The sequence below is a fragment of the Chamaea fasciata genome, unplaced genomic scaffold (assembly GCF_029207755.1).
Source record: "Chamaea fasciata isolate MVZ Bird 193981 ecotype frontalis unplaced genomic scaffold, bChaFas1.0.hap1 SCAF_5, whole genome shotgun sequence".
NCBI lineage: Eukaryota > Metazoa > Chordata > Aves > Passeriformes > Sylviidae > Chamaea > Chamaea fasciata.
This window is the reverse complement of record NW_027094090.1, coordinates 58,197,181-58,218,228: the sequence shown is the minus strand read 5'-3', so window position 1 is coordinate 58,218,228 and position 21,048 is coordinate 58,197,181. Positions and strand designations below refer to the sequence as shown.

Sequence of the window (21,048 nt, the reverse complement as noted above, 5' to 3'; positions counted from 1 at the left end):
ATACACTACAAAGATTGTTTGAAGTACTAAGTCCCAAAATTAGACAATGTTAGATCTCTGAGGGTAAAAATAAGTTTTAAAAATTATAAGTATGAACAGAATGTTATTTTTTTAGATTCAGGATAAAACAGCAAGTTTAAGTGGAAAACAAGCAGCATTTATATCCTTTTCAAAGTTGTATAATAATAACATTTCATCCCAGAAACATCCAAGGGAGTCTGTGGAATGCAGAACAGAATGGAGGAAAACAAGGGAGGAAAACTTAAGAGGAGTTTGCAAATGCAGCAGCAGCCAGCAGCTTTGAAGTCTTTGTTTTAAGTCACCATAAATTATTAAAAAGCATGCTGAAATTCCTGTGCATGTACCATATGCCTTTTTAGAGGTAATACAAAGTACCTGACAGCTTGGTTTTTTACAACGAGGAAAAAATGTTAAGGGCAGTATTGCAATATTGAGACTGGTATGTGTTTTCTTCCAGAGCTGGAAGTTATAATTAGGCCTTTATTTTCACAACATGTTTTATCAGTCATATGTTCTATCTGTGTTGATTTGCTAAGCAGAGAACCAAACCATTTTGCTTTACTGTTTAGGTAAGCGTTCACAGAGGGATAATGGTTAATATTTAATGCATCCAGCACCTCAGCAGTACATGACTCTTCAATCAAAGCCCCTCTCCTATGGAGACAGATGGAGGGAGTTGGGGTTGTTCAGCCTGGACGAGAGAAGGCTTCAGGGAAATCCTAGAGCATTTCCCCACTAAAGTGTCTCAACCTACCATGTCTTTTTTTTTTTTTTCCTTTTTTTCTTTTTTTTTTTTTTTCTTTTTTTTATGTGGCTGTTGGTTGTCACTACAGAATAAAAGATGAAATAGAAAAGTAGAACATTTTCTCAAGGATAGCTTGCTTTCTCTCTCCTTTCTGCTAACATGTCCTTATGGAAGTTTGTTTTCATCTGTAGTTAATGCAAATCAAAGCTAAGCACTGTTGCTAATGGTATCTAAATGACTGACATCAATTGGATACCAAGACACATTTCATTAATATGTGGTGATGATAATGAAGAATATTCCAACTTCTAAAAGCAATCGGTCTCAGTTAAATGAGTGCTGTTCTGCAAGACTTCTCCAACAAAATTGATTAGAGTTCCAATTACTCCCTCTAAGCAGTAATCCTTCAGTAAAACTAAGGGATGTGCTTGATACCTTTATCTCAATGTATTTTCAGTAAGTTCCAAGAATTTGCTTGCAGTAGACCAAATGCTTCTGTGCCACAAAAAGAGGGGTGAGACAAAATTACCAACAAGGCAATAGGTAGCAGGGATGTTTCTTCCTTTAATTATCCTACCGCTGTTCTTGCAAGCTCCATGTTAGCACCCGTCTGTGTGATAGAGGGAGAAACCCTGGCTCTAGGGGGATATGAATAGGATTCTTTTTTACAGTAGCTGGAAGTGGACAAAACCTGCATCTGGATTGTCCTCGTCATTGTCTTCAATGAGGCCCAAAATGACAACAGGGAGAAAGAGATTTAGCACAATATCGTTCCCTCTTACACAATCAAGCATGGCAGAGCAGAGATTAGTATTATATTTTATTAGAAGCATTGTTTGCATGAAAGAAGCCTGCCATGGATTTTCTTCTGAGGGCTATTTACCGATCCAATTTTGTTCCAGCAGTTAATACTTGGGATTTGTCTGACCCCTCTTAAATTGCTTGTTGTGGGTTACTTCTGATGTTTGACTCCAATTCCCACTGTTGACCCTGCAGCTCCTTCCTAAGATAGGGCAGTTAGGAATAAAATAGTTCCAAGTGCATTTTTTGGTGGAAACCAGCACAGTGCCACACGGTGAGGCTCCCCACTTTGCTCTGACAGACACACACTGAGTGCTGTGCAGAGAACAAGCACCAGGCCTGAGTCCCTGTCCTCTTTGTAAACCACTCCCCAGGCTGAGAAGCAGAGCCTGCAGCCCCAGGCTGAGTCACATTATGTCGTTAAGTGCTGGGCCCTGTGTTTGCCTGTATCACAGTTTGAGGGAGGTTGAGTTATCTGCCTCAAATTCACTTGCTTAGTCTGTGTATCAGTTTCACACACTGCAGTGACTTTGTGCATTGTTGCTGCTGCTGCTATTGGAAGAGACTTTTCATCTGGAATGTGCACGAGGGTCTGAGATGAGTGAAATTCTTCTCTAATTAGTATCCTACTCAGTCTTTTGCTCTACTGGTTCTTGTTTTTAGTTATACTTCCCTGTTGGCAGAACTGGTTTGTGGCTTAAATGCAGTTCACAGAAGTTTCAAATTGTTTGATGAGCTATACAGCAACTTAGGCAGGACTTTGCTTGGTTACCTATGTATGTAATATGGTTTTTCTATATTATATCCTACATTCTAATTCAGTTTTTATTTGAAGTTTCATACAGAAACAGAAAGGCAGCTTTCTCTCAGACCTCTGACAAGGTACTGTCTAAATCAGTTTGAAATAATCTATAAACAAGTTGATGTTTGTAATGTTTAGAAAGTTTTGTAAATGTTCTTGTGTTAGGTCCTGAGTTCATGCATTTCTTAGGGTCCTGTGGATTAATGCTCTGAAAATATATTACTATACAGATTTTTTGTGGGGTACAGCGAAAGATAGTACTCAGAGAAATCAAAGCTAGATGCCTTGAACTGAATCATAGAACAGATTTATAGTGCAACTATGGAAAAAGTTAAATTCCAGCAGAAATAAAGAATCTTGACCAATGGCAACAACAGAAATGGTCTCACTCAAGTAGTTAGTAAAAATCAAGTCTTCTGAAGGTTGCTTCCATTAGTAAAAGGTTAATCCAAAGAGGTTTACTGGAGGAACAATGGTTTACATGCAAAGTGATGTATTTGTTTTCTCACAAACTAAACAAAGATTGCCTATAAAGTCCTGTTTCCCTGAATGCTTTGGGTCTCCAGCAGCACGAGATGAATGCTTCCAAGACTTTCACACACCAGAAGGGCTCTTTCAACTTTTTCTTGAGGCTGTCTTGCCAGCTGTCCTTGCTCTCCTTCTCCACCTCTATGTGCTTCTGCAGGGCTCCTGTTGTTCCTCCCACGTGCAAATAAGGTACAGTTAAATCAAGTCTCCACCACTGCATTTCTCACCACTCCCACAAAAGCCTTGGAGTTAAATGGCCCAGCTATTGCCCATGCCATGGGTTGGCTGTGGCTTGCTGATGACCAGGCACCAGAGGGGTGTGTAACTCTTCCTGCACTTTTCGTGGGGTGGGAAGTGTGCTGCAAGGCTCTCAGCCAAGCAGTCCCATTTTCTGACCTTGATATATTTTAAGTAGCATTGGCAGTACTGTGTACATGTGAGCTTATTTTTCTGTTCTCAGATCCCTTCTCCAGTTATTACACTAATCTTTTAATCATTTAGGGTGATGTTTTCCAAGATAATACCTATCTCTGATTGACCTTTTACACTTAAAATGTTTTTCCTTTTGCTGATGTTGCCAAAGGACTCTCTGTCTGTGCCCAGAGATGGAGAACAAGAGGGACTGAGAGTATACAGAAAAGGAGGAAGGTCATGCCAGAAGGGGCGGAAGTTTCTACCCTGTCAAAGCAGGGAGAACAGAGGGAAACAGAGCAGTTGCTGGTGTACAGCAGCTCAGAACCAGCTTGAACCTGCTGCTCCAGGTCTGTGTGTAACTGAAAAGGAGACAGTAAGCTACTCTGGGAACCCTGCAGCACACTGCAGCGTACAAATGCTCTGCAATTACTGTGAATTTACTGTCTGCCTGGATTTCTTCTATCACAGGCTGTCAGCTCACCACTTGAAATATGTCAGTGTGCTTCAGGGGGATTTTCTCAAGAAAAGGAGCTTTTGTGACCAATTTTCCTATTCCACGGAGTTGGCATGATTCTCTTTTCTGAGGTGACCTTTATTTTCCAGAGTGACACTGTAATAAGTTACCACTCACCGATAACATCGCAGAGAACAAAATTAGCACAGTTCCTACCATTTGGTTAAGATTTGTAGGGTGTGTTTGCCCTTGCTTTCTTAGCTGCTTTCCTTCAAGGAGCAAAGCTCTGTGTTTAAAGAGGTAGGTACAAAGTTCAGTAATGAGTGATATATGCATATCCATATGCCCAGCCCCAGTCAGGTGACTGAAGTCAGGACATAAACCAGTCTTTTATCTCTGAGTCACTGCTTTTTTTTTTCTATGTTTACAAAAGTCAAACCTAATGTTTGCAATTCCAAACAGACAAAAAGGATCCAGGAAGTGATCTGGCTGCTTCATTTTATCAGGAACAGAAGGGGGTGGCTGTAAGATATCAAGCCCCTTCTGGCAGAGAATGATTACGGAGACCAAAAGAGTTAGATCATTTGCACACAGTGGCAGATGTCCCAGCTGCACCAGTTCTTCTACCCCTGCTCACTGCTGACACTGAAAGCAGAAGATGCATTCATTTGGCTTCCACCTCATGATCCTTCACTGCTGCATGTGTGGTATGGGAAGAACCACCTCATCCTCTCTCTCCTGCCATGCCTCCCAAGGGTCAGACACTGCTGGTGCTTCACACCACTGCTGGTGGTCCCCAACATCAGCAGGTGGTGTGTTACTGTCCTGCAGGCCAAAAAACCCTCCTGGAAAAGACTCATCCTGTAGCACAGGACTTGGAGGAAGCTGATGCCCCATCTCATGTTCCCCCCTGCAGATGTGGCTGTGCTGTATACATGGCTCTGTGGGTGCTGACAAGGTATCCTTGTCTCTTGGGAGTCAAGGAGGTTGTGAAGTCAGCAGCTTGCCTGAGCAGTCCATAAAATCTCATTTTGGAATATGTAAATGCCTAAAAGTGGCTGTATGTGTCAAATGGAAGGTCTTGCCTGTCCACTTCCCATCTCTGACAGTGGTCAAAAAGAGATGTAAGAGCAGGGTAAGTACAGAGGGGTACTTTCCCAGAATATTCTCCCAAGCCTCAGCAATTCATGTGTTTCCTGGCAACTAAAGGTTGTATCGGACTGCTGGCAAAGGGATACCATCCCTGGAGTGTAACTGACTGCGCTCCTCTTTTGTGAGGAAAACCTCCAACTACAGCTGATGGCAAATGAGGCAGCATGTTCCAAAACAGGAGGCCACCTTTAGGAAAGCCCTAAAACCTTGAATTTCTAAAGGTGAGGAAATCCCTGTGTAGTGGGAGCACTGCTTCTCAACTGGTTTGCCCCAAACTGCACCTCATCAAGTTCCCTGACAGACTTCAAAGCTCTTAACAGCTCTCACATTGGCACAGGCGGAGTTGTTCTTCCTCTGAACATCATGTTTTGGTTAACCAGGTAAACAGGTGCTTTCAGACACTGTTGCTGTAGAAGTGATTGTAATCTCAAAGCTGCATAGCCTGCTGATTGCCTTTCTCCGTGATGAAAATTCAGAGACTTTGGCAAAGAGGCAAGAGCTTTGGCCTGAATGGAATTATTGTTGATGAAACTATTGCAGCTCCATCCCTGGCATCCAAACTCACTTTTAAGTGCTGGGACTCAGAGATGCCTTTGAGAATATTCTCGCCGGACATTCACGGAGGACTGCATTACGGCCAGCTCCTCTGACAGGAGTTGGGCCTCCCTCGCAGGGCAGGCATCGCGGGGGGAGAGCGCGGCCGGCGCAGGCGGCTCTCCCGCAGCCGCCCGCGGGAACGGGAACGGGGCGGGGGTCTCCCGGCGAGGCTCCGGGAGGAAGCAGAGCAGGTGCGGTGCCCGCGGGAGGAACTTGCTCCGTGGGCGCCCGGCTCGGAGAAAGTCTCCGCACATCCCCGGGACGGGACAGGAGGGGACGGGCGCGAAGGGCTGCGACTCGCCATGCAGGCGGGGAGCCTCGCCCGGGGCCGGCGGCCGCTGGGCAGGTAGCAAGGCAGGGCTGCGGGAGGCGGTGCCCGGCCAGGTGCCGCCGAGGGAAGGGCAGGGCGGGGCGGGGCGGGGAGCGGCGGCAGGTGAGGCCGAGCGATGCAGGCGGGCGGCGAGGGAGGTGCTGCTCTGAGGGCAGAGCGGGGGGCTCTGCGGACCCCCCGGCGCCTCCCCCCATCCGTCTTTCTCCGTTTCTCCGCCGCCCCGAGGACGAGCGGAGCCGAGGGCGCGCACTTCAGCAGGGTGGCGATCCGCAGGAAATCCAGCGCCGCTCCCGGTGCCGGCGGAGCAGCGCCCGGCGGCCCCGCGGGAGCCCCGGCCCGGAGCACGCCCGCAGGTAACAGAGCGGCCGGGACAGCGGGGGAGCATCGCTCTCTCTCGGGCTGGGGGCGAGCTGGCTCCACGGGCTCGCTGCGCCTCCCGGGTACGGACAGAAGGTGCTGTTTACCTGCCGAGGCCGGGGCAAGTTCCCGTACCAACCTCTGCCGTGCGCGGCTTGTGGCTGGGGCGGCTGCGGGGCCGCTGCTCGCTGGGGTCAACTCGGGGGCTTATGAGGAGAAAGCCCCCCCGGCCTTCGGAGCTCATAACTTCAGCACGAAATGTACTCAAGTTGTACTTTTTACTCATATCCATGTTTGTTAGATCGTTACGCATTAGAATATTATAACGTATACTTACATTTTTATATCTAGGACTTGTGTACGAGCAGTTCTTAGGATGGCAGGAAGGCAATGCTCCCCCTCTCACAGACCATGTCTTGCACCCGCCCCTCCCCAATGCCTCTCTCTTTTCCCCCTTGAGCAACAACCTGTGCTAGACTCGTTTGACACGTTACGCTTCAGAAGGCAGCTGCATAATGTTGCAAGGGACAGTCAGGCTTAGGCTGGTTGCCTGTGTTACCTTGGCCACCCTGAAGAAGTACTGTTGTAAAATCTGAACTTCAGAAAGTTGTCCTTTATCAGCAAGTTAACGCACACGCAGACGCACACATTTCTAGGTCTGAACTCTGCGATGTGATAGCAAGTGCGATGCGCTGTCCTCGTGCTTGTGGTGTCACAGCATCCTGGTTTTATGGCTCTGTAAAGGGCAAAGTGGGTAAAGTAAAGCTCGAAATCTTTGCCATGCGGTTGTTATGATGTTGGGACTTATGACATGTCAACTACTAGAATGAGGTATTTTGCTTGGGGACAGTCTTTCCATTAGTTCATGGGCAAGACGCCTGCTTAATTTAACAATGAGTATGCACAGAGAAGAACGGACTACCACAGTGCTGTTCACAGGATGCTTTATTTTAGCTTAAATGTGCAGTGACTTTGGATTTGTGCATGAAACCACAATTTTTTATTGGTGGTTTTTTGGTTTTTTTCCCCCCAAGGCTTTATGTGTTTGTTTACATTGGGAAAGAGGAATTGGTAATTGTGTTTGCAGCCTGTAGTCTTGGATTTTTAATCTCCTCAAATAGAGGTATACTTACAACCAGGACTCTGTGTTTTCTGTTAGTTTGTAATTTAGTTTTAGTCTGCTGCAGTTGCTCTCTGTTACCTTATACTCCTGGGTAGTGTATTTATACTCATCTACAATCTATTTATTGTTGCTCTTTTCATCTGTGCTCACACCAACTCCACCAGGTGACTTATTTATTAAACACTTACGCAAGATGTAGCCTTTCAGTGTGACCATTCTTGTCGGCTTTTGAGTTGCAGGAAGGTTGTGAGAGCCATGACAGGAACAATATTCTGCTAATCAAATGTCCCTGCACTGCAGTAACCAAACTCACAGTAGTTTCTTGTGACTTCTAAGTATGAAAACCTCACAAATTAAGATAAGGAAATGAATTCCAAATATGTGGGAAAGAAAAGGGAGATTTGGTGATGATTTCTCCATGTAAGTACATAAAGCCTCTCTTTTTTCCCATTCATAATCCATTTCTCCCAGAAAATGAGATGAAGAAACCTTCTGAACATGACTTCTATTCTCAGAGTGGAACTTTGACTCCCTGTCTGCTCTTCCCGTTGCAGAAGCCACTGGAGCAAGTGCTTCAGCATCCTATAAACCCAGGACAGCTTTGTAGCTTCCCTCTTTGTAATCAGAATATGAGTGCACTTGCTTCTGTGGCTGACAAAAGCTCACCGGACTGCCTTGATTCTGCAATAAAATTAATTCACAGTTACAACATGAAACTAGATGTGTTCTTTCTTCTGTAAAAAAAATAAAAGAAAGGCAGGTGTTAACGCTTTTCTGGCTTATAAAATACTAACTGTACCTGAAAAGGGTTTTCTAATGCAGCACTATGCCTTTGACCTGCTTGAAAATCTTACAAGAAGGGAGTTAGTGTGGCCCATCTCCAATCCTTGTCTCTGCCAAATGTTGTGCAATATGAGAGTTACTGACATTACTGCCTGGGGGACAGGCAATTGTCTCAGATCTCTATCTGGAAAGGAACTGGAGAAAGTAGATCTGTTTTATGAGCTGTAAATGCTCTTGAAACAATTCTGGATGATGCATATAGCAAGCATATCAGAACTCTTCTCAAACTAGTAAATTGTGTGTTCATTAGTGCAAAGACATAATAAAGACTACGTAACTCCTGTACACTCAATAGCTGCCCCACAGCTTTTGACATTGGACTGATGAAGGAGGGAATGTCAAAGCTTTTATGTGCTGGGAGGCAGAAGATCGAGGAGTGTTTCCATTCTTGGTGTTGCTTGAAAAGATTTGTGATGCTGAAATGAGCTACCGAAGTTTTCTGTTACAGCATCAGCCTTTTTTTGTGCACTGCAATCAGTGTCTGACGTAACAGAAAACTCTTTCTGCTCTTCCACATACTATAGCCCAAATTCACCTCCATTGTCACGTGAAAAGTGGCAATTATATTTTATTAACCTGTGAGTTTGAAAAAGCTTGGTGTGTTAAACTGCCTACAGGACAAAACAAAATTTATCTCTCATTAGAAGTTGACAATAATTTAAAAATTTAGACAGAAGAGTACTTGAATCTTCACAGATGCTTTGAAGTGGATGGAAAATGTCAAACCTGGTATCTGGAGACAGCTTAGAGAAAGGCGTTGTGTGGAGTAACGTGATTAACAATCTGTTTTTGAAGGGAATAACTGTTGTGGATTGGTGTCTTTTTCTTTTTTCCTTTGTCCTGCTAAATTAGAATTCAGAGTTTGTGTGACTTGAGTGAATCTTTACTTCAAATGTGTGTGTGCATGTTAACTCAAAATTAGCCTCCTGCCAAGAAACAGGTGTAGGCCACAGCTTGCTTCTTCAGCACTTTCACAAGCCAAGAGCTCTGCAAGGTGTGAGTGTGGCACCACTTTGACTCTGCAGAGGATGAAGCTGTCCTAGGAAGTTCTGTCTCCACTTGGCCAACTTAATTAAGGTTTGAAACCATCACTCAGCATACAGGGACACAGTAACTCACTTTCATTGCAAGAAATAGCTTGCTCCTGTCATCAGCACAGTCACCTCTGGCCTGGCTGCACATAAATCAGATTAATTTTTGTGGCATTCAAATCTTGCACTGCGGCTCTGGCTTTGCACACTGAAGTGCAAATTTTCACCCTTTCTGGAAAGTTTTCCTCTGACCACAACTTCTAAATGTACATCTGCTGGCACTTCTAAATGTACATCTGTGCTGTCTGTTGGCAGTCTCAGACATTGCAGAGTGCCTCGTGGGAAGCTGAGGTGATTTGCATTCAGGACAGCATTCACTGCAGCAAGGTGTCTTCTAACACTGACAGGAAAAAAAAATAGTTCCCCGCTGCTGCTGTTGTATCTCTGCCTGTAAATGGGTATGAAATGATGGGATTATGTTAAAGAAACTTCAGTAATCTTTTGGGTTTCCACCTTGCAGTAGGAGATAACTAAATGAGGCTCTAATAGCATGCTGCTCTAGTCTTTGAAAATGTCTTTGTTGTTTATTTTTTAAATGCTGGAAGGACAACCGTGCCCTGCCTGACAGCTTCTCATTGTTGTTGTTTTACCTGTGAAAATACAGTAATGGACATTGGATTTTGATTCTTCTTGTTCCTGGCTTTGTATAACCCACTGCATTTTGTTGACTGCAGTGATGGAAAATTTGCTATACAGCATGTTCAGGGAAAACCTATGCAATCATTAGGGCTAATCTTGGCAGTGGTTTGCATTTCTAGGTGCATTAGAAAATACTGACAAAGAAAAATAGCTGCTTTACAAGCCTTCCTGGGGATTGGAGGCTTTTTGACATTTTTCTAAAGTTGAGCTTTATCAAGAAGAGTTGGTACTTTAAAATACTGAGAGAGGAAAGTGAATAGGAGGAAACTCCTTCCAAATATTCCTCTCCCTTCAAAAATGAGGAAAAGTAAAGCATGAACAATTCGCTTTATGCAGAACTTGCATGAAAAGACATTTTTCTCTCATTAGAGAGCTTCCTTTTTCTGTGGGTCAAATTAATCACCTCTGCCTCTTATTGCAGCAAACGTGGGGAAGTGCCAAGAAATGGAACTTTTTTTTACCATTTCTTCCCCCACTTCTCCTCCAAACGTTTAGGATCAAATTGATCCCCTTATAGCCAGTAAGAGTGTACTGTTTAGTCCATACACTGTCCAGTCAATGTGTTTTGGGTTGACTTGATGTTTCTAATTAACTCTTGTCTGACAATGCCTACTTTACCCAATAATTCTTGTTTGCCTTATAATATTGACTTTCTGGTGACCTGGATGTTGATTTCCTGAAATAAATTAAAATTTGTGTTCACTGATTGACTTTCAAGTGACAATACACAAAACATTTCAAAGGAGAGTTGCAATTTGACATGGGTTTGCTGAAAATTGCTCCTTGCACTGGAGGCTTTTAAAATACAGCCTGAGAGGCCAAAATCACAGAGGTTCTGGTAAGTACCATTGCTGAAATGCTTCTAGACATTGCTGAAACTGGGAAAGTAATAATTTGCACACCCAGTACAAATTAGTTTGTTGTACAGAATCATATGGATCGGTTTCTTTTGTAAATAAATTAATAAATATGGTTGGGAGATTCCTGGATTGGAAAAGGAGAGTTTTTTCAAGGAATGTGTTACTTTTGGGTAACAAAATCAAATATTGACAAAGGAAGCTGTTAATTAAAAAAAAAAAAAAAGTGATTTGTCCTTGGCTATTATTTTGTTCCTTTTTTTGTCAACGCCCATGCTGTTTAAAACCACAGTTATCAGACTTTCCCCCCACTTCTTAAGTCCCAGTGAGGGACTATCTCATCTCCTGCATTCCAGTCAAAATCCTGTTCATAACAGGGCAGTATTTTTTGTTGGTATGTCTTGGGTACAGTGAAATCTGTGATAAAGCCCTCCAACTGCTGTGTTTTGCACTGTTGTGTCTTAAAGTAGTGTTATGTATTTGATGTATAAGGTAAGTTGTCTCCCCAGGATGAAGGATTTGTCAGAGGGAAAAGAAAAATAAGAAGCAAGGAAATTTTAAAATGAGGCACTTGCGGGCTTTTTCCTCTAGTTCTCTTATATATTGGGTAGATTCTCTTCAAAACATTTCTGTCAATTCAGGTTTTAATCAAATTACTGTGAATTTTGTAGCTGAAACTGCATTTCTATGAGAGGAGAAAATGGCTTTCTGTTCCAGAATGGTATACTGTGTATATTAGCTGTCCTGAATATAAGGCCATCTGGGATGAATATTTACACTTAGGTGATCAGAATGATCCTTTTCATCGTGTTAAATCTGTGAATAAACTTTGCCTCCAGCTGTTGATGGTCAAAACATTTTAATCAAATGCGTAGCAGTGGACAGCTCGATATATTCAGGCCATTGTCAACAAACTCCTGTACTCCTGACAAAGGGAGAGAGAATGCTGCTTAGGGAGTGTATCCCCAGAGCACCAGGTTGTGTAAATAACCTGAGCATAAAGAAGGAAACTGAAAGAGGAATTTTTAATGCTTTCTTCAACTAGCTGCCTTGGAAATTGCATTTTAACAGAGATAAGCCTTTAGCAGAAGAAAAGACTTTTGAGGTAAGTGTAGGAAAGGGAGGATGGAGTTCTGTTGAGATGTTGGCAAGCAACACAGCAATCAGATGTGGTCCCAGGGTGCAGATACACAGCAGTAAGGTGATACCAGAACATATGGAGAATTGAGTAAAAACAGGAGAGAAGGAAAATTACTGCTACAGTAGTCTGCAAAACTAGACATGTAAAGAAATGTATTTCTAATGAGTTTCAGAGTAATTTGACACCTCTGATTGCACAGAAACTCAGTAAAATGGAGCATAAAATGTGTTAAAATTAGAGGCAAAAGACACTGAGTGGAAGGTAGGACAGAGCAATGAAAATAGCATTCATTATAAGTATTAATGCTAAGTATGTCAGATGTTAATGTGAAACAAGTTAAATAGCCTGTAAAGAAGGAAAAATGTGGTGGAACTGTAGTGTGACATGAAATTCTGTGGTCTGTTAATGACTTCTGAATGAATGTCTTGCAGCACAGGCAGTAACGTCGCTTAGAGGTGTAGCCTTCCCCTCATGGGTAACTGCAGGCACTTTCCCTCCATCTCACATAGATGTTGGTGTGTCCAGAATTAGTTGAGGCTAGGAGAGAGACAATGGTGAACAATGATTAAAAATCACTGACTGGCTCAGTGGCTGAATTTCTTCTGGCCTTTTGAGGGTTTGCCTTTCCGTTAGCTGAGCATGTGGTGTTCCCGTGCCAGGCTTTTGGCTCTGCTGGTGGCTGCTGGGGACTTTGTGGCACTTTAGAAGCAGAAGTCAACAGAGAAGCTTCTAACTGCATCTTCAGTGTGTCCTCTGTTTCTGTGAAGCACGAGAGGCCTCAGCCTGGAAAACTTGAGAGCAGATCCTCCTGCCCATTGCTGGTGCCTTGTCAAGGTAGAAGATAGAGGGATCTAGAGTGCAGAGCTCCCTGGCACTGCCACTGCTTCTGGCTGAGCATCCTGACCTGACCAGTTGCTGTTCCTTGTGGGGACTGTCCAGTCTTTAACCTCCAGCTAGAAAGCTAGGGTAGGGTGACTTTAAAGGCTTCGTCTTCCTACTAGGCTGAGACATTTGGTTGCTTAAGCTCTGGAGTCTGTCATATGGCACATAACTTTCTTGAATGCAATGTAGTGTTGTCAGCTCACAGGACAGCAGGCTCCTAGTTTCTCTTCCACTAAAAACAGGTATTCTAAATCAAAAATCAAAGTTAGTGTCTACAGCAGACTTTAAAAACTCCAAACTCCATAAATTCCCTGAATTGTAAAATTGTTAAAGCAAATAATATTTGAAGACAGGTTGCTTTTTAAGCATTTTGTCTTGTATCACAAGGGCTTGATGGCAACTCGTTGCAGTGAGTTATTAAAATGTTTTTCCTCTTTGCCATCTCTTGCCATCATTCACTATCTTGTGATACTTCCCTAATTGAATACTAGTACATCTGCATTATTTATACTAACATCAGTAACTGAGTTAGGAAATGAAACTTCCTGGCTAATTGGGTCTCTCTTCAGAACTGATGAGTTAAGAATCAAAGCAAAGTCAGTGATACAGAAAAAGTAAATTGTTTTTGATAGAATTGAATTTTTTCTCAGTTTTATGCAATTATACTGCTATCAGCCTTTTCTTCAACTGACTCTTACCAAAGTGTCCATGTCTTAATACAAACATACTGTACATTCCTTTTTATTCAGTCTGACATTAACTCTCCTTATTAAGTGGTTGCATTTCATCTGTGAGGGTAGAATCCTTTTGTACTTCAGTTATTCTCCTTTGAATTACCAGTACTAGAGCATTCAAGAAAGTTTTGTGAGATGACATACCTGGGGATGGCTTTCAAAAGCCTGAAAAATCTTAATTCTTAAAACTTTAAAAGAGGCCTTTCAGGTCTTTAAATAAAAAGCTTGGAAATCCTTGCGTAAAATGTAGTTCTGGTGAAGGCTTTGCAAAACATTTGGTTTTTGTGGAATGTACAGTAAAATCAGAATTGCTATCAGTGCATAAAGCTATCCAGCATTTGTGTTTTGGCTTATTTTATTTATAAATATAGAGCAATGTGAATTTTATTAAGATGTACTTTAAACTTGAGAACAAGTTGCATCAGTTTACTGCTAAAAGTCATTGTCCATTTTAGAAAGCAGAGTGGTTGTAGTGCAGCGGCACTGCAGAAGCTGACCGTGCTCTGGTACTCTGAGCCGACTGTTGCTCTGTCATTACCTCCGTGTGCTCTCGGGTCATGCATGATAATGCAGTAAACAGTGTTCTTCCTAATCTATTAATCTATAACTGATCTTGAGGACAAACAGGCTCACCAGACCTGCAAGTGAAGGACATGCAGGTGCCTGAGCTGTCTGTTAAGGTGCGTTTTAAGCCTGACAAGGTAGGTGAGGCAGCAGGGGGTAATTGCCCTGGCTTTTGTGTTTGTGGAGGGGTGTAAGCAAGTCAAAACACAGCAACCCAAGAGGTGGGTTGTGCACGTGCTCCTAAACTCCCCTACATCCTTTCCCTGTCCTGGATCAAGCATAGAGGGTGTCTTTAGAGCAACATTTGTGACATGCAGTCAAGGGTGAGAGAAATACCCAACTGCTGTGGAAAGCCAGCAGGAGACCTGGCTGGTGCTGGTGTGGGCTGCCCTTGGTCTTCAGCTTCAGTGTGGAGAATTCCCCCTTTATCTGTTCATTTTATTTATTTTCTGTATAAGGGCTGCTTGTGCATGGGATATATGAAAAGCTTTTTGTTCATAGAAATGAGAACAATATTAACATTGTGTGTGTTAATAAGGAATTTAAAGGAACTTCAAAACCCAAGAGAGTTACCTCTTCAAAGGATTTTCATGGAACTTAAACAAGTGTCTGTTCATCATAACGGTGAAGAATTATTACTTCCTGGTTTTAACAATTGTTATCTTTTAACACTGTTATGGTTGCTTTTCCCAGGTGGCCAATGCCAACTGTACAGTTCACTAGTTTTCTATGGGATTTTTCGGGGCTGTTGTCACCAAATGCAGTTGAGCTGCTGGAGAAAAGTAGGCTCACCCTTTTAAAACCTGAATAGCATCAGGGTGTTGTAATGTGGTATGTATCATGTGCCTTCTCACTGTGAATATTGTGCCCTCTTTGCTAGGTCCCAAGTGCCATCTAGGTCTTGTATGAGACTGGATTCTGATTAAAATTAATCTTAATTAAGTTTTGTGCCTCCTGTAGCTTACAGAAAATGTTGAGATTGGACAGTGGTAGGTTCTAAGTGAAAAAGGGATCAAGTAGTTTCACTGTGCATGTCTTATGATTTGTTGATTTAAAGTCCTACACCATTTAGAAAATGGAAGTGTTTTAGGAGTGTTGCATGCATCTCAAATTGTCACATTCCTTTTCTCCCCCACAGGGCTAAACCATCTTGATTAAAGGTATTTGCCAAGCCCTCTACTGGTTGCTTGTGTTCTGCTGGGGTCGAGGCATCTGTGACCAGCATTTATCTGAAATAGCATGCAGTATATGACAATGGTGAGCAGGACCAGGATTCTGGTATAGGAGACATCAGAAAGCCTTCATAGTCTTCTGAAACTACTTCGATGCACATATTTCAGAACCTTATTCTCTAAAAACTTATTATTTTCGCTATGGTTTTTTTGGAAAATAATAATGTAGTCCTTTCAAATAACAAAGAGGTTTTAAATTGACACAGAGAAAATGACTGGTGTCTAGAAGCCTGGGTTGGTAACGCTGCTAAAGTACCTGCAATAGGGAACAGCTCCAGGGCACAACCGTTTATAATTCTTTTCCAGTTCATTTGTTTAGACGTGATATTAGGAATACTCAAATATGGTGAAGTTACACAATGCAAACTCTCACTTGCAGAGAGGTGATTCTAGAGCAGTGCAAGCCAAAACTTCAGTTACTGTGCTGGGACCCATAAGTGTCACAGCTGTTCCTTCGCAGCACCAGCCTTTCCAATTGTTTCCTTTTGCCTAGAGATAGAGGTAGTCAATAGATCAGGGGAAAAAAAAATACAGAATTCTGTGTTAAGAGTGTTTTTTTGGGGAGAGTTTTCTGCAGGAAAAATAATTCCGTTCTGTCTGCTGCCCTGTGTGTACAGTGTTATTGCTCACACCGTTGCTGGCTTAATAGAAAAAAAGAAAAAAATCTTTCACTCTTTTCTTCCTCTCACTGCAAGGAAGGAGATTAGAGACCTGAGCAGAAGTAGATGAATTGTTCTCTGTGGACACCATGAGAGTGCATGTATTTAGTAATCATCATTTCCCACAGTACTCCACTGAGCTCCGTTTGCTTGTACAAAAGTATTTATGGAAGAAAAGAATCGCTCCTGCCCCTCTCTGCTTCCCATACATTCATTCTCAGGATTCTCAGGTAGTTCTTTGTGCCCCTCTACCACCCTGAATCTATAGTTTGGGATGGAAATGGAGGAATTTCACCAAGTACTTTTCCTCCTTCAGGAAGTCAAAGAAAGTAGCTGCCTGCTGTCAAATGTCAGCTTCAGTTTCAGGAAGTACAGGTGCTTCTTAAATATGAAATGAGAATATATTATCCTTCCTGAGACTGACAAGGACTACATGCTTATTACAGTCAGTGAGCTGACAGGCAACACTAAATGTGGGTAAGGCTAGCAGAGCTGGAAACTGAAGTACACAGAGCTGGGGGATCCTAAGTCCTGCAGTTGGATTTTTTTTTTTTTTTCTATGTGTGGAAGAGCAGGTTGTTTCAAGTTAAAATACAATATTTGCTGTGGCACAGGGTATAGAAGCAGGATCAGCTTTCAGATGTGGAGTTTTTTTCAGTTATAGTACACACAAGGGATTAGAAAAGCAGGAGCTATTCAGTAACTAAGGAGAGGACTGCTTGGTGCTGAAAGGACCTTATTCCTAAGGATTTAATTTTTTATTTTTAATTTTCTTTCCTTGGTGCATGCATTGGAAGACGGAAGGAGAGTTCTGATAATTAGAAAGCATGTTAAACTCTAATTGAAAACTTTGTAACTGCATTACAGCAGCTACTAACAAGCCACAAAAAACTACATAATAAAACTCTGATCATGAGGAAGTGCCTCCATTTTTTACCATACGCTTTTGAATTACATATGTTCAAATACAGAACCAAATTTTGTGTGGAGTGTATGCTTCTCCCCCTTTTTTTCTCTATATGTGGATGTTATAACATTGAACAATCTGCAGTTTAAATTACGATTGTGTAATTAATTAGTTGTTGAGTGTGGAAAATCAACTCATTTATTCTTTTCTACTTTTAAACTTGGTGGGTGTGGGATTTTGGTTTGTGGGGTGGGGTTTTTTGCTTGTTATTTTTAAATACTATAATACTATATTTTTAAATACTGTTCCCTAATTCGGACTAATTAGCAGATACATTTAGGAATAGAAAGGCAAAATAACTTTCTGAAAAGATGCATAATGTTTGTTTCTTGATTAGTGGATTGTGGGGAATGACTGCATGTCTTCTCTGATTCATTTATTTAATATTAAAAAAGGAATTATTTCTATTAATTCTAATTCAGGTGTTTGAATTAAAAAAATAAGATAAAAGCACACCTGTATTTTCCATCTCCTCAGAGATTAAAAGGAAGGTAACTTTAACAACACTATATCTATGACAAGAATATGAGTTTTGAAATCTAAAGCAGAATTTTATTCTACTTCTGTTAAAGTAATTTTAATAAAAAGTTAATAAGGTAATTTATATTTAATGACTTTAATCTACTTCAGTATCTTTCAGAACATTACCCATCTTGGTTTACACACAGAATTATGCCCTATGTTGAAAATGTGAAAATTCTGTCCTAGTACATGACACCTATGTAAACTTAAGATACGAGCAGCTCCAAATTTCTCTTTATTGACAGATATCAATAATAGAACATGTAGGCAAGTCTTGACAGATGAATATTTAACTCCATGTTTGCACACAGACTTAAGTGAGGGGTCCCGCTTTTACTAGGCTCAAAACAGGCAAGCAAAGTAAATGCAGTATTTTTTTTTTTACATTGTAATTGAATTTAAAACCTCATTTCCCTCATGGTGTCTCACTGAATTCTCCACCAACCTTTACTAAAAAAAGCATAATAAATTGCTTCTCTGCTGGAACCAGGAAGGGAGGGCTGCAGCATGTTCACCACAGCAGCTGTGAACGTGCAGCAGTGGGGATGGCAGGATTTAGAGGTTAGACTGTCAGAGTTCTCCATCCTGCTGGATCCCTTGGACCATGGCAGTGCTGTGTTCTGGCAGCAGGGGCTACTGTGAATCTCCAGCTGGCTGTGGCTCAGCAGAGCTGGTCTGGTTTTCCTTCCTGGACTGGCCATTATAGGCTCGAGCTACAGACAGTGCTGTGATTTAACAGTGTTTAGGAGTATAATATTGAACTCCTTAAGGTCCTGAGCTTTTCATATTCAGAAGAAAAAAAAAAGGCGAACTGATAACAGCATTAGTTATATATGCTTCCTTCTATCTTCTTTTATAGGTATCTTCAAATGGAGCTCCTCTCTTCAGGATAGTTTTTAACAAAACAGCAAACTGACTTACATGGGAGAGAATTTAATACACAAGCTGGTAGGACAAGGGCAACAATTTTGAAATTAAAAAGGAAGAGATTTAGATTAGATGTTAGAAACACTTTTTGTATTCATAGGGTGATGAGGCACTGGCACAGGTTGCCTGGAGAAGTTGTGTTGCAGGCCAGTTTGGCTTGGGTTCTGAGCAACCTGGTGTGGTGGAAGTTGTACCTGCCCATGGTGAGGGTCTTGGAATTAGATGATCTTTAAAGTCCCTTCCAACCCAAATCATTCTATGATTTTATGGATGTTCATACACTGAACTTTCTTGAACTCTTTGAAAGTCTTCAGTACTAACCTACAGCCATTAAATCAGGTTTAGTTTCTCTAAGGTTTAGTTTAACTGTGAATTGTTTGCAAATATGCTGTCCCTCATAATGCTGTAATTCAATAGAAATGGTTGCGCTGAATAAATTGGCCATGTCATATAAAAGGTGAGGGTATTTCTGACCTCTCTGATGCATATTTATATAAAATCAGACCAGGTCTTTTTTATGATCAGGTGAAAGAAATATGACCATGTAGAACATACGTTTGTTTCCCACGTTCATTCAAAAGGTCTCTCTTTTACAGATCAATCTGTGATTAACTGTAAAATGGTTACAGTGAGCAGTATCTCAGCATGATAGTTTTCTATCCTTATTTCAAAGTCTAGTATGAAAACAGAGCAATTTACCTGCGTATTTCTTTCTTTGAGAGTGGCTAATTGTGAGCTGGGGATCAATGATGAAAATTTGGGATTGAGGACAAATTGCCTATGGGAATGGATAAAAGATAAAATATCCTTAACCTTTTAGTGGTTTTGCTGTAATTCCTGCACTATGGTGTTCATATCTGCAGTGTGGTTACTTATGCTGGGTAGTGAAACCTTTCTAAAACTCAGTTTTGCTTTCTGCTTCCATGGCAATAGATCCTCTAAAAAACAAAACCTAAAAAACCCAAAGTAAGTGCAGATGCACTTCTTATTTTCCGAGCGTCTGAGCAACTTAACACTTCACCTTCAGAGACTGCTCCAAGAGCCTATTGAATGCCTCTCTGAATCCCTTAATAACTCTGCTGATGGCTGGCAAAATTTGTCTCAGCAACTTTCTTTCCTGTCCCTCCTCTTTGTGTCTGAGCCACATGGTAAGAAATGATATGCAAGTTATTTGCTGTAGTTTTTGGATATGTGAAGCAGATGTACTTGTCCAGTGTGCTTCCATCTAAATAAAGACAAATGATTCCTAGGATTGTTTTGTCAAATTGTAAGCCAAAACACTGGATCTTGTACTATATCATGTCCCAAATTTAGTAAAATTTTGTATGTTTTTATTTTATTTTCAAGCAGCCCTGTATAATAAGTAATACAGTTTTGAATGGATTGAGGCTCTTTAGAACCTATTTCTTCAAATCCTTAATGTTTTCATTTGTAATATTCTCATTTGTATATGTCTTTTTCATCTCAGGAGCAAATCATCGGCCTTCAAAGGTTTTGAACGTATTTCCTTTGACAAAATATTTTTGACCTATTTATCTTAGTCTGTGTGATAAGTATAGTTTTACCTTCAGAATTGTCTTCTCTGCAAAAGAAATTTTAGCAGTTCAGAACTCCATTTCCCTTCAAAAAGAGGAGGCAGCTACTATGTTTTATTTGATTGATATCTCCATCTTATTGCACAAATAATCATTAAAGCTTCGTATTGCTGTATAAATCACTGGAAAGGACTATGGAGCAGAATATTGCAGGTGATGTTTCTATATTTTTAGGGTGTTTTTACACCACAGATTATTAAATTAGAGATACAGGAACTACTTATCAGATTATTGCTTTTGGTCTGCTCTGCTGGTACTGAGATTGCTTTGAGAGCAGTGTTGTGAAGAGACATCCTTCAAAACACTGACCCAGTGTGAAATGAATACAGAATATTTCAGCTGCAGGACTATTCCAAAACTGTTTTTATGAGCTCATGACTATACTTGCAAAACTGAGAAGCAATTGCTATAAGCTGAGCTTTCTTGGTGTCCTGGATCTCCAAAAAAAAAAAAAAAAAAAAAAAAAAAAAAAAAAGACTCCTCCCTTCTACCAAATAGCTGGAATAAGATGAAGTGTATTTCTGACCATCTTGTAGGTATTTTCAATTTTTGCAGATAAGCTGGCAAGGATCGGGTATGGGTGACAAAAATCCCACTTTCTATTGTTGTCAGCTCACTCTTTCCTGTGGAAAGGATAGGAGATGCTCAGCAGGCAATGATACTGCTCTGCAGGGAATGACGAGTGCAGTCTAACAATATATTCCTCTGGTAGCCACAGTGCTGTGCTTTCCTTTTGTCTGGGTAGAGGTTTACTATTCAGATACTGAAGTATCTGCCTTCTGGAGGAGGTTGTGCATGCAGACAAAACAGTAAGCATGAAGTGGAGGTGTTCTGAGCTTGTGTGGGATCTTGCCATCTTTCTCTGCATCCACAGATAAGAGCAAAAAGTAACAATAAAGCTCTCGCTTTAAAAACCATTTCACATATTCATAAAACAACTGAAGAGTGCAACGTTGTGGTGGAAAAAACAACTCTCCCTCTCATTTTGGCCTTGAAAACCACAAAAGGAAGTGAAAGAGACAGCAAGCCCTTCAGTGTATAGGTTGTGCAGTCACCTTGGGTGGTGGCTC

At 41.4% G+C, this 21,048-nt stretch overlaps 1 protein-coding gene across 4 annotated transcripts in view; it reads left to right on the top strand.

Annotated features, from left to right (window-relative positions):
* LOC136289762 (protein bicaudal D homolog 1) overlaps positions 1 to 21,048 on the top strand; it is a 274,544-nt gene that overhangs the window by 169,213 nt on the left and 84,283 nt on the right. Inside the window, exon 1 of one of the 4 annotated variants that reach the window (XM_066183854.1) lies at positions 6,155 to 6,198. The exons of the other annotated variants lie outside the window; for them this stretch is intronic. The gene's annotated coding sequence lies outside the window, so the exon portion shown is untranslated. Of the gene's footprint in view, positions 1 to 6,154; positions 6,199 to 21,048 lie in introns of those variants that run through there. 4 annotated transcript variants of the gene reach the window in all.